General features: G+C 36.0%; 1 protein-coding gene and 1 long non-coding RNA gene across 2 annotated transcripts in view; one reads left to right on the forward strand and one right to left on the reverse strand.

Moving 5' to 3' along the window:
• The window catches only part of LOC141401410 (alpha- and gamma-adaptin-binding protein p34), an 86,766-nt gene that overhangs the window by 45,264 nt on the left and 29,629 nt on the right, over positions 1–11,873 (forward strand). The gene's annotated exons all lie outside the window — the stretch shown is intronic.
• LOC141401415 (uncharacterized) lies at positions 1,945–11,850 on the reverse strand. Its single transcript, XR_012412358.1, has 3 exons — positions 6,946–11,850; positions 2,899–6,886; positions 1,945–2,839 (listed from the first exon to the last, which is right to left on the reverse strand). It is a non-coding gene; the product is annotated as an uncharacterized lncRNA (long non-coding RNA).

Consider the following 11,873-nt stretch of genomic DNA (forward strand, 5'->3'; position numbering starts at 1 on the left):
CATTTAGACATTTCTGATAGAGTTTTTGAACAAATTTGTATTAGAAAGCAACTTATGTTGTAATAAGAGGGCTGGGTTATAGGAAATTTTCTAAGTCTTTTAGTCCAGATTTATTGCTATGGCGGAATAATAGTTAATAACATAAAAATCTGCTAAGAAATCGAAGTTTAACGGCAATAAACTTTATTTAGAACACTTTTTTATGACTTTCCAAAATTAATTTGATGATTTTCGTCAAAAAAATACTTGCATATTTTGCATATTTTGTGCATATTTTGCATATTTTGGGCATATGCAAATATGCAAAAAATATGAGCCTGTCATTGAATTCAGTTTTCTTCAAAACGAATTTTGGTCCAATCAGAATTTTCGTATCTTTATTAATAAAAATATGCAAATATGCAAAATCCGATGTCTAATAATAACAAGCCTTCATCATGATTGACTAGGTAAAAACCATTGCCCTCCCAGCACAACATATAGAAACTATTCAGACTTGTTACAGACAACTTTTCACGCCATCTTAAGTATTTGGATGACGTTATATTTTCTGATGAGACTAAAATTATGCTGTACTGCCACGATAGGCCTCAAAAAGTATTGCGAAACTCCTTTATAGCCACGGAAAACAAAAATTTAATACATACCGCAAAGTTCGGAAAACTGTCAATTATGGGGGGTTGTACACCAAGTAGTGACGTTGGTGACATCCAGATTTTGAAGGAAACAATGACAGAGGACGTTTATTTACTTGTTTTAAAAATGATTTAACCAAAAACCTCAAGAAATTTGGGACTGTTGACCCTGAAAATGCAAAAAATTGTAATATGACTACTACCAAGACAACGACCCTAAGCTTAAATCGTATTAATGTAGGACTTGGTTGTTATACAACTGTACCTTCCGAAACATATTTATTAAATTTAGAGACCTTTACAAGCTGTTATTGATGCCCAAGTGGGCATACGAAATATTAGAACCAAATTTTCGAAAAATTCCGTGGAAGACTGAAAAGTTCTGAATTTTGCAATTCTTTAGTTGACAGTACAAATAATGAGTTGTTCCCCTTTTTGTTAATTTTAAGAATTTTTTAGTGAAATTTGGCAACATTTTTATTTTATTTTATTTTATTAATAAACATGTGTATGAATTAAACTGTTAACAGAAATATTAATAATGATATTTATTTATACCAAAAAAAATTTGTAATAATTTTGGTTTTGCAATAATTAAATATATCGTCTGGGGGGAGTCCAAACTTCCCGAGATATAGGCCTTTAAAGTTCCAAAATATACATGTTCATAACTTGGTTATTTCTTAGCCGATATTAAAAGTGTTGGTATTGTTTTACAACTTATAGAGGCCTCTTCCTACGATGTTTACGAGTTTTGTGATTTTTAGGAAAATAAGCCAAAAATATATATAAAATGATGCAATCTGAAATAAAAAAATTTAAACGTCGATAACTGGGAAACGAGTTGAGACCTTTTTACAATTCAAAAAACAATTTTGTAGGCTGAAATTGAAAAAAAAATATTTTACCGAAAAACAAAAAATGGGCATTTTTCACGGTTTAAAGTCAGCATCTAAAAACATTAGCATTAGCTGTACACTTCAACTGCTACACAATATTGACACACACGGCTAAATAAGCAACCGAACGCATATTTATTTTTGTACATTTTTGCTTATTTCGTTTTTTACGCCTAATCTTTTTTGCGTTAGGCATAATCGACAACCACGCTACATATTTAGCAGTCGGCTGACCAATTCCTAAGAACGAATTAGCATCCGTGGGTGGTTTTTTGATTAGAGTTGCCTCCATCATATGGTAGAACCTAAAGAATACTAATTATAAATATTATTGTTTAAAAATAAAAAAAATATATATTGAACAGCTTCACCAAAAATATCGTGATTTTTAATGCATTACACTGGTAACCCTGATCTCAAAAACAATTGTTTGCTGAAAACATGGCTAAGCCGTTGAAACTTTGTAGCTTATTCTCTTTTCTGATATGTGATCATGTGTGCTGCAAATGAGTATGCGTGCCCAATGCTATTTTATTAAAGCGACAATATCAAATAGCATCAGCATCGCTAGTAATATTTTTGTGAAATTTGTTGCTACATGTTGCCGTTGTTAATTGTTGCTAAACATATTTCGTAGAAATTTTAGCAGGCAAAGCTGCAAATATTCGGTGCTATTGCTAATATGGCGTTAGCATTTTAAGCCCTAGCCACGAAAGAAAATTGAAAATGGCGACGCTGTGTACATACCCAGCCAACAATTTTTGCCGAGATCGTACCGAATTCGGATGTATTTTCTGCACAAGTTTCCATTTCTGATGCCGTAATCGCATGCAAAACAGGTCCGAATTTGTGTGAAGCGGTTCGCAGAATTCGGAACGTTTTGTCGAGGGAAATTCGGAAAGAACATTCTAGTTTCTACACGAATTCGTTTAGAATTCGAAAGATTTTCTGATAACACTCTGAAGAAATATTCGAAAATCTGAAGAAAAAAGAATTCTTTTCGGAGATTTGTTTCGAGATTCTGAAAATTTTCGGAACAAATTCTAAAAGAATTCTAGATATTTTCTCCGTAAATCGAAAACTATTCTGATGTCTTATTAGATATTTCTCCCAAAATGCTCAATGTTTATTAGGATACGATTCGAATTTCTCATCGATTAAGTTGGAACTTTATTTAAAATATTTGTTGAACTTTTTATTATTACAATGATGATGAAATAGTATTCGTCGCTGCTGCCCACTGAATTGCACATTTATAAAATCATAAAGCACAGTCCTTGCGAACAAATTTTCCATTTGATTTATCTAAAATAGAAATAACAATATTATAAACAACGTTTTAGAAAATGTGTATACAATCTTACACTTTCATTTATTGTAAAACATGTGCCAATTTCATCACAAAATAACTTGTTCCGTTACGTCTTATTCACTTAACAGCTGCAAAATAACTAAAAAACAAGCAATATCGTGAAGACACAAAAAATCACTCCCTTTTCTTTAAATCAACTCTCGACGAATGTTCGGCAATTTTGTTCCCGAGAGAGAAAGAAACGAATCAAAATTTCCCATTAGAGTATGTGCAGATTACTCGCAACATTTTCGAAAACAAGCGCACGAAAGTGTGCAGAAATTCTTAAACGAAATCTTGCGGAAGATCACTTCAATTTCTGAGGGAAATTTTGAGAATTCCGTACATTTTCTGAACAAACTTTGGAAAACCTCTTAAAAGAATCTAATATCAGAGCGCTCGGCAACAATTGTTTACTGGGTAAATGCACATTAAAAATACACCCCACGCAGACAATGCGTAGCAGTGATAAGATTACATATTTTACGATCATCCCTTTTTATCTTAACTCAAGTGTTTTGGACGCGACTCGTTAATTATTTATGACCGACAGCTGTTGTCTTTAAATACAGATTCTAATCTACCTGACCCCATAACAGAGAGAACAATTCTACAAAATTGTCCACCAAACATTTTGTTTTTCGACAACAAACTAAAATGTTGCTTGTTAGATATATACAAAAGGTGGTTGTTGTGCGAAGAGAAATTTGTTTCCGACATATCGATCCGAATTCGTAACGAAATCGGAAGAAAAACATTAGCAAATTCGAAGGGAAATTTACTTCCGACATTTTCTCCGAAATCGGAACGAAATCTGAACGAATTCCCCTACGAAAAATCGTATAGAAATCGATACGAAATCTGAACGATTTTGCTTCCGAAATTGTTTCGATATGTCGGACATCCGACATTTGGTTTGCTGGGTAGCCATCGTTATGTATTTTTCTAATTTCCGTTAAACATTCTAAATGTTCCTTACTGTAAAAATATATTTATTTTTTGTATCTAATGGGTACTTTACACGGTATGTTTTTTACATATGAGTTGTCACTTCTCCAATACACAATGTATATGCAAAGTGACAACACATATGTAAAAAACATATCGTGTAAAGTACCCATAAGCACTCAGACAAATACATTCTTATAGTTGAGCAGCAGTTGAATATTTCCACCAATTTGCTGTTTGTTATATAACTGGCTATTTGGTAAGTAGTCTGTCTATAAAAGATCCATAGGGTAGAAAGATATTCTCTGTTCCAGAACCTAAAGTATCTACTATTTTTGATTTTTTGACAAATTTATAAAGAAAGTGTCAACATTTCAAAAATAGTAGACTGTTGCAGGTTCTGGAACAGAGCAATAGTTGCGGTCAAAATAATAGTAGTGTGTTAAAAATATCGAAATGTGCAATTAGTCATGGTTTCACAGCTCAATAGCAAATTCTGTTATATTTCAAATACATACTTCTTTGCCATCAAACATTTTTCTGGGTTATGTTTGATGCTATGCTGTTGATTTTGTTCATAGCACAGTACAGCAATAGCTTTCGTTTTTGTTTTCTTGACTGCGGCTGTTTACTATGCTGTTAAAATGTCTGCAGCACAGCATAGCAATAGCATTCGTTTTTGATTTTGATGACTATGCTATGTGCTTCGCAGATTTCAGTAGCACAGCATAGACCATGTGCTATGCTACTTTTATGTTCGCAGCATAGCGCAGCAACAGTTTTCGTTTTTATTTTGGATGACTATGCTATGCTATGTGCTGTGAAGATTTCAGAAGCACAGCATAGACCATGTGCTGTGCTACTTTTATGTTCGCAGCATAGCACAGCAACAGTTTTCGATTTTGTTTTTGAAAACAGCACAGCATAGCAATAGCATATTTTTAGTGATTTCAGTGCTGTGCTGGTAGCAAATTCAAACACTGTTTGTACGTACTCTGGACACAACTCTTAATGATTTTTCATAGTCATTTGCTGGAAAATAACTTTAAAAACTCGAAATTTGTAGCCAATTGTTACAAAAGGACACTAATTACGATTATTCCACAATTACGTCAGGAACATCATACTTTCTGTCGGAATCAACGACAAAAAGATAGTGAACCAATTATTCCACCATTCTGATTATTAAATTGGCATAAAAAACCAACAATTTGGAAATTATTAATCGAATATTGTGGTGCATCATAGGTTAGGTTAGGGGATGTGCAGCCACTAACTTGTGACTGCGTCACTCGGAGACCTACCGGTCCATTGTGATCATCCAGTAGAAAAAAGCTGCAAGAAAAGAGGAGATGGAACAGAGAGGATAGGGGGAAGAATTAAAAAGAGGAAGTTGTTGGAAAAGTAAAGAACGAATAAAATTACAAGAAAGGTTAACAGGGGAGGAATAGTTTTAGAGAAGGAAAAACGATTTATTTATTTATTATTATTATTTTTTTAATGGTAGGCAGAATAGTTGAATTAATTTACGCGTTCAGGTTGCGCTGTCCCAGCCACTTCAGATTTGTGATGATGTTGTAGATCACAGCAGGTTCCACAGTTGAGTAGAAATTAGACACGGTGGAAAGTGAACACCTACTAACCTATGCCGTCTACGAGCCAAGGCTGGACAACGACACAGGATGTGCTCGATCGTCTCTAACTCTTCCTTATCCTCAAATTTGATGGTATGTGCCCTGATATAGCAGTGTCCAGTACTCAGGTTCAACAGAGAGTTCGTTCTTTTGACTGACAGACGGCCATATGGATCTTGCCACAATGCACCTAGGTTCATTATGCCACAATTCACTGGCTCTTTCGTCAGAGAACGTTTCAATTTTTTGAAAGAAATGACAAATGGGTGGTTTGATAGAGTCAGCGATAGCTAGATCTGTAGACTGCGATCCTCGTCTAGCTAATTTGTCTGCTCTTTCATTACCCAAATAGTCGCGGTGTCCTGGTACCCAGCATAGCCGGAAGCCGTTAGTTAGCGTTTCCAAGGCTGATCTACACTTAAGGACGACATCGGATTTGATGTTGCAGGATTTGATGGCTTTAAGAGCCGCTTGACTATCCACAAAGATAGTCACCGGTTCAAAGATTTCTGCATCCAAACTTTTTATCAATTTCGCTGCCTTCCAAATCGCGAAGATTTCAGCCTGGAAAACACTACAGTTACTGTCTAGCCTGTAGGTGTACTCAAGAGATAGCATTTCACAGTAGACGCCAGCCCCGGTACCTTCCTCCATCTTGGAACCGTCTGTATAAAAAGCCAGACCGTCCAGAGGGGTGTTACTGCGGTTCCAGTCGTCTCTACTAGGTATAACGACGTCTATATCATCAAATCTCAGGACTGGTGATATATATATAATATTCGGTGCTATTGCTAATATGGCGTTAGCATTTTAAGCCCTAGCCACGAAAGAAAATTGAAAATGGCGACGCTGTGTACATACCCAGCCAACAATTTTTGCCGAGATCGTACCGAATTCGGATGTATTTTCTGCACAAGTTTCCATTTCTGATGCCGTAATCGCATGCAAAACAGGTCCGAATTTGTGTGAAGCGGTTCGCAGAATTCGGAACGTTTTGTCGAGGGAAATTCGGAAAGAACATTCTAGTTTCTACACGAATTCGTTTAGAATTCGAAAGATTTTCTGATAACACTCTGAAGAAATATTCGAAAATCTGAAGAAAAAAGAATTCTTTTCGGAGATTTGTTTCGAGATTCTGAAAATTTTCGGAACAAATTCTAAAAGAATTCTAGATATTTTCTCCGTAAATCGAAAACTATTCTGATGTCTTATTAGATATTTCTCCCAAAATGCTCAATGTTTATTAGGATACGATTCGAATTTCTCATCGATTAAGTTGGAACTTTATTTAAAATATTTGTTGAACTTTTTATTATTACAATGATGATGAAATAGTATTCGTCGCTGCTGCCCACTGAATTGCACATTTATAAAATCATAAAGCACAGTCCTTGCGAACAAATTTTCCATTTGATTTATCTAAAATAGAAATAACAATATTATAAACAACGTTTTAGAAAATGTGTATACAATCTTACACTTTCATTTATTGTAAAACATGTGCCAATTTCATCACAAAATAACTTGTTCCGTTACGTCTTATTCACTTAACAGCTGCAAAATAACTAAAAAACAAGCAATATCGTGAAGACACAAAAAATCACTCCCTTTTCTTTAAATCAACTCTCGACGAATGTTCGGCAATTTTGTTCCCGAGAGAGAAAGAAACGAATCAAAATTTCCCATTAGAGTATGTGCAGATTACTCGCAACATTTTCGAAAACAAGCGCACGAAAGTGTGCAGAAATTCTTAAACGAAATCTTGCGGAAGATCACTTCAATTTCTGAGGGAAATTTTGAGAATTCCGTACATTTTCTGAACAAACTTTGGAAAACCTCTTAAAAGAATCTAATATCAGAGCGCTCGGCAACAATTGTTTACTGGGTAAATGCACATTAAAAATACACCCCACGCAGACAATGCGTAGCAGTGATAAGATTACATATTTTACGATCATCCCTTTTTATCTTAACTCAAGTGTTTTGGACGCGACTCGTTAATTATTTATGACCGACAGCTGTTGTCTTTAAATACAGATTCTAATCTACCTGACCCCATAACAGAGAGAACAATTCTACAAAATTGTCCACCAAACATTTTGTTTTTCGACAACAAACTAAAATGTTGCTTGTTAGATATATACAAAAGGTGGTTGTTGTGCGAAGAGAAATTTGTTTCCGACATATCGATCCGAATTCGTAACGAAATCGGAAGAAAAACATTAGCAAATTCGAAGGGAAATTTACTTCCGACATTTTCTCCGAAATCGGAACGAAATCTGAACGAATTCCCCTACGAAAAATCGTATAGAAATCGATACGAAATCTGAACGATTTTGCTTCCGAAATTGTTTCGATATGTCGGACATCCGACATTTGGTTTGCTGGGTAGCCATCGTTATGTATTTTTCTAATTTCCGTTAAACATTCTAAATGTTCCTTACTGTAAAAATATATTTATTTTTTGTATCTAATGGGTACTTTACACGGTATGTTTTTTACATATGAGTTGTCACTTCTCCAATACACAATGTATATGCAAAGTGACAACACATATGTAAAAAACATATCGTGTAAAGTACCCATAAGCACTCAGACAAATACATTCTTATAGTTGAGCAGCAGTTGAATATTTCCACCAATTTGCTGTTTGTTATATAACTGGCTATTTGGTAAGTAGTCTGTCTATAAAAGATCCATAGGGTAGAAAGATATTCTCTGTTCCAGAACCTAAAGTATCTACTATTTTTGATTTTTTGACAAATTTATAAAGAAAGTGTCAACATTTCAAAAATAGTAGACTGTTGCAGGTTCTGGAACAGAGCAATAGTTGCGGTCAAAATAATAGTAGTGTGTTAAAAATATCGAAATGTGCAATTAGTCATGGTTTCACAGCTCAATAGCAAATTCTGTTATATTTCAAATACATACTTCTTTGCCATCAAACATTTTTCTGGGTTATGTTTGATGCTATGCTGTTGATTTTGTTCATAGCACAGTACAGCAATAGCTTTCGTTTTTGTTTTCTTGACTGCGGCTGTTTACTATGCTGTTAAAATGTCTGCAGCACAGCATAGCAATAGCATTCGTTTTTGATTTTGATGACTATGCTATGTGCTTCGCAGATTTCAGTAGCACAGCATAGACCATGTGCTATGCTACTTTTATGTTCGCAGCATAGCGCAGCAACAGTTTTCGTTTTTATTTTGGATGACTATGCTATGCTATGTGCTGTGAAGATTTCAGAAGCACAGCATAGACCATGTGCTGTGCTACTTTTATGTTCGCAGCATAGCACAGCAACAGTTTTCGATTTTGTTTTTGAAAACAGCACAGCATAGCAATAGCATATTTTTAGTGATTTCAGTGCTGTGCTGGTAGCAAATTCAAACACTGTTTGTACGTACTCTGGACACAACTCTTAATGATTTTTCATAGTCATTTGCTGGAAAATAACTTTAAAAACTCGAAATTTGTAGCCAATTGTTACAAAAGGACACTAATTACGATTATTCCACAATTACGTCAGGAACATCATACTTTCTGTCGGAATCAACGACAAAAAGATAGTGAACCAATTATTCCACCATTCTGATTATTAAATTGGCATAAAAAACCAACAATTTGGAAATTATTAATCGAATATTGTGGTGCATCATAGGTTAGGTTAGGGGATGTGCAGCCACTAACTTGTGACTGCGTCACTCGGAGACCTACCGGTCCATTGTGATCATCCAGTAGAAAAAAGCTGCAAGAAAAGAGGAGATGGAACAGAGAGGATAGGGGGAAGAATTAAAAAGAGGAAGTTGTTGGAAAAGTAAAGAACGAATAAAATTACAAGAAAGGTTAACAGGGGAGGAATAGTTTTAGAGAAGGAAAAACGATTTATTTATTTATTATTATTATTTTTTTAATGGTAGGCAGAATAGTTGAATTAATTTACGCGTTCAGGTTGCGCTGTCCCAGCCACTTCAGATTTGTGATGATGTTGTAGATCACAGCAGGTTCCACAGTTGAGTAGAAATTAGACACGGTGGAAAGTGAACACCTACTAACCTATGCCGTCTACGAGCCAAGGCTGGACAACGACACAGGATGTGCTCGATCGTCTCTAACTCTTCCTTATCCTCAAATTTGATGGTATGTGCCCTGATATAGCAGTGTCCAGTACTCAGGTTCAACAGAGAGTTCGTTCTTTTGACTGACAGACGGCCATATGGATCTTGCCACAATGCACCTAGGTTCATTATGCTACAATTCACTGGCTCTTTCGTCAGAGAACGTTTCAATTTTTTGAAAGAAATGACAAATGGGTGGTTTGATAGAGTCAGCGATAGCTAGATCTGTAGACTGCGATCCTCGTCTAGCTAATTTGTCTGCTCTTTCATTACCCAAATAGTCGCGGTGTCCTGGTACCCAGCATAGCCGGAAGCCGTTAGTTAGCGTTTCCAAGGCTGATCTACACTTAAGGACGACATCGGATTTGATGTTGCAGGATTTGATGGCTTTAAGAGCCGCTTGACTATCCACAAAGATAGTCACCGGTTCAAAGATTTCTGCATCCAAACTTTTTATCAATTTCGCTGCCTTCCAAATCGCGAAGATTTCAGCCTGGAAAACACTACAGTTACTGTCTAGCCTGTAGGTGTACTCAAGAGATAGCATTTCACAGTAGACGCCAGCCCCGGTACCTTCCTCCATCTTGGAACCGTCTGTATAAAAAGCCAGACCGTCCAGAGGGGTGTTACTGCGGTTCCAGTCGTCTCTACTAGGTATAACGACGTCTATATCATCAAATCTCAGGACTGGTGATATATAGTCGCTCAGTTTTCCGCGTTGGTTCACATTTATGCCTGATTCGTTCAGGATACATCCATGCCCATAGGTACAACCGCGCCAGAGATCCTGTTCATGCAGCCGTAGGGCACTGCGAGTTGCCTGACACTTAATGCTGAGACTCAGTGGTTTTAAGTTCAGCATTGCGTTCAGAGCATCCTGTGGTGTGCTCCTGGTGGCTCCAGTTATGAGAATCGAGGCAGCTCTTTTTACCTTGTCAAGCCTACCGGATGTCGATTTTTGGCGCATTGAGTGCCACCAAACAAGAGAACCATCGGATAAGATGGGTCTAATCACGGTGTTATACAACCAGTGTATAATCGATGGGTTTAGACCCCAACTTTTTCCAATAGAATTCTTACATGAATAAAGTGCAATCCATCCTCTCTTCGCCCTTTCCTCAGCGTTCCTGTTCCATCGCAATTGACAGTCCAGGGGCCTAATTATGTGATTCGATATCGAGTTGTTTCGACCTGAGTACTCAAAGTTGGGATGACAACACTCGTTATCGAGTAAAATTATCGAGTAATTGAGCATAAATATGCGAGTAATTTCTCGAGGCCAAATTACCTATCGTAAACAAATAAAATGAAAGATTTCCTTATTGTCTTTTTGTTTAAGATGTAAAAATTGTTGTTTGTTGTCGTTTTATAGAAGAAAAACGATGTTAGTAAATAATTGGCAGCATTTTTTAGACAATATAACAAGAGAAATTGGGAAAAGTCCTTTGCAGTCGTTTTGAGAAGTTGTGATAAATTTAGAATTAAAATGCATGCAATCATTAACCAAAAATTACTTTTGCAGTCGTTAAAAAATAAGTTGAAAAATAAGCATTTCTGGAAAAAAGAAAAAAAAATATTTAATATTAATAGCCTTTATTGTATAAGAGAAGTACATTTTAAACATTTCATCCGCCGTTGTTTACCAAAGGAAATATTCTCTCAGAGAGGCTAATGCAAAACATCCACCAAACTCTCTCTCATTTATTTTGAGAGAGGATTATTAAGGTAGATGTATCAGCAATCCGTTACAACAATGTTAAAAAGATTTTGCAAGAATTAATAATTTTCTTATTTTCATAGCACAACTTCATTCCGAAATTATTATTGAATGTATTGTTCAACAAATTCCACAAATATTTACATTTTTCATTCATTCATAATTTTGTTTTTTTTTGTTCTTGCTTTCAAAAAACACCTTTTTTTACATCTACCTTCATAATATTCCCTATGGTACACATAGGTTTTCATAGTTCGATTACCGGTTACTCTCGAAACATTCGATCAACGATTTCGATCGAATCTCGTCATGCCGCTTTTTTATCGTGTCGAAATCTTTTTCACGAGCAAATACTCGATCGAATCGAATCACGTAATTAGCCCCCAGGATTGTGCCAAGGTACTTTGCCTCGGGCGAGAGCTGAAGCTGCACTCCATCCAGTGTTGGTGATACAAATACGCCGAGCTTACGCTTTCTCGTGAACATTACCAGTTCTGTCTTGGTTAGGTTTACTCCAAGGCCATTGGCCTTAGCCCAGCGCGACAGCGCCGATAATGCACCTTGCATAAGC

This window comes from Musca autumnalis, unplaced genomic scaffold, assembly GCF_047663935.1.
Source record: "Musca autumnalis isolate F117 unplaced genomic scaffold, ASM4766393v1 scaffold_4, whole genome shotgun sequence".
Lineage (NCBI taxonomy): Eukaryota > Metazoa > Arthropoda > Insecta > Diptera > Muscidae > Musca > Musca autumnalis.